General features: G+C 28.8%; 1 protein-coding gene across 1 annotated transcript in view; it reads left to right on the top strand.

The window, feature by feature from the left end:
- LOC122243883 (uncharacterized) overlaps positions 1–2,500 on the top strand; it is an 11,666-nt gene that overhangs the window by 1,223 nt on the left and 7,943 nt on the right. The gene's annotated exons all lie outside the window — the stretch shown is intronic.

The raw sequence follows: 2,500 nt of genomic DNA, 5'->3' as shown, positions 1-2,500 counted from the left end.
AATTACTACTAATAATATCGCTATTAAGATTATTATGAATATTATCTTTATTTAAATCACTATTGATATTATCTTTATTAATATTATTATTATTATCTTTATTAGAATTATTATTATTATCATTATAATTATTGAAATTATTATTATCATTAAAATTATTATTATCATTATAATTATTATTGTTGTTGTTTTTGTAAGTGATGTTATTTGTGCAACAAATCCTGTTTGTTTATATATACTTCACAGCTACCTATGCTGTAAAAGTTGAGGAAGTAGCCATGTTCCCTTTACACATTTCTTTGTGGCCGGGATATTTAAATTTAGAAATTCACTTATTTTCTTCGTAAACAAGAGCAAAATTACATATTCATTTATTTGACTAATAGCTAAGTCAAATAATCGTGAAATAAGATTGACATCTACCTTTCCTAAGGTTATATGAAAAATAGGAGACTGGATTTTTCGAAATTTGCAATTGTAATATAAATCATGTTCACATATCAACCTCAATCTAGTCCTCCATGTTTTCATATATCTTGGGATGTGGAGGTATATATCTTATAGGCTTCACACATTTCAATGTCGCCAGAGAGGAGTGTTTCGCTCTTCTCTCAAGAATACATAGCAGAATTCTAACAGTTTCTCGATGCCATCTCTCAGAAATTCAGATAGACTGTGTTCACTAAGACAGCTAGAACGAATCTGGGAGTATGAATGGTAAACCACAGTCTATATATTTTTTCTAATGAAAAAGATCTTGAAGCTTCTTGGAAATTCTCATAAGCTTACAACATTCCAGACTATCATTATTCTTTTGAGTATTTGCCTTTTTGTAACTGGGTTAATATCCTTACTATTATCGTCATCGGTAGAATTACTATATTTATAATTTTGATTTGTAATAATTAAGGATGCCAATAATAATGATGGTTCTTGAACAGAAAGTATTTTCTCCCAATGCCTTTTGCCTTAAATAATAAAAGGCTAGTTCATCTTTATTTTTGTTACCTGGGTGATATATATATATATATATATATATATATATATATATATATATATATATATATATATATATATATATATATATATACATTTTCCAATGTTCTTGAATATTTAAGATATCCTTAGTGAGGATTATCTGATAGGTAATTCTCAAAATTATTTTGAGTAACTTTCAAGAGCATAGTGCTTAAAGGCGTGGTTACACTGCCCATCGACTCATCAAATCCAATCATTTCGAGAAGGATTTGCCCATCGATGGGTTCATTCCACTGTTTTTTTTTGTTTTTTTTTTTTGTCCACTTGCCCGAAGCGCTGGGCACCCATCGCCCATCGATGGACCAGTGGAAAAATCTTATTCGTTGAGAGTCTATAGTATAGAATATATAGTATATATAGTATAGCATGTATAGTATAGATATACTATACTATAGTATAGTGTATATATATATATATATATACATATATATATATATATAGTATATATAGTATATATACTATAGTATATATAGTATGTATGCTATGGTATATAGAGTATATAGTACATATAGTATATAGTATAGAGTCAATAGCCCCGACCTTTCCGCCATGTTGTTCACATTATCACTGTTTACACAAGATTACACAGACACACCCGCTGGTGTACCATATTTATAACAGATTTGTATTTTAAACATATTTAAAAGACAAATAAGCAGTTTAGACAGGAGACATATACTACCCGAAAACAAAATTAATGTTCAGGTAACAAGCACTTAAAACCGGAGGAAGAAGGGGGGGGGGGGCTCAACCCCGTCCCCGGTGCCTTGGGGAGCCTGATGTCCCTCGCCCGGCCTCGCCATGGCGCAGTTGAGCGGAGGTTTGCTTTCCGTGAGAATCGCTGGCGCTGACATTCGAGGGGAAGCGAGGACATTCCAGCAGGAATTCGAAGGTAAGTTTGATTTCGGATATAATGCTTTTAGAAATATCAAGGATATGTACATATGTATGTATGTATGTATATATATATATATATATATATATATATTTATTATGCATATTGCATAGTATATGTACACACAACAGACACAAAACACACACACACAAACACACACATGTATGTACACACACAACACAAAATCACTACACACACACACACACACTGTATATATATTATATATTTGTAAACAAGACACACACAACACACAACACACACACACACACACTACACACAACACACACACACACACACATATATAATATATATATATATATATATATATATATATATACATATATACACATATATAATATATATACATATATATGTATATATATATACATATAAAATGTATATATATATTTATATAAATATAACATATATAATGTATAAATATATACATATATACATATAATATATACATATATATGTATATATATATCATATATATGTATATATATATTTATATATATATTTACATATATATATTGTATTATATATACATATATAAGATATATGTAT

The sequence above is a fragment of the Penaeus japonicus genome, unplaced genomic scaffold (genome assembly GCF_977035675.1).
Source record: "Penaeus japonicus unplaced genomic scaffold, GWHDUDI00000001_assembly GWHDUDI00000041, whole genome shotgun sequence".
In the NCBI taxonomy this organism is placed as follows: domain Eukaryota; kingdom Metazoa; phylum Arthropoda; class Malacostraca; order Decapoda; family Penaeidae; genus Penaeus; species Penaeus japonicus.
This window is presented reverse-complemented; position numbering and strand designations above follow the sequence as displayed.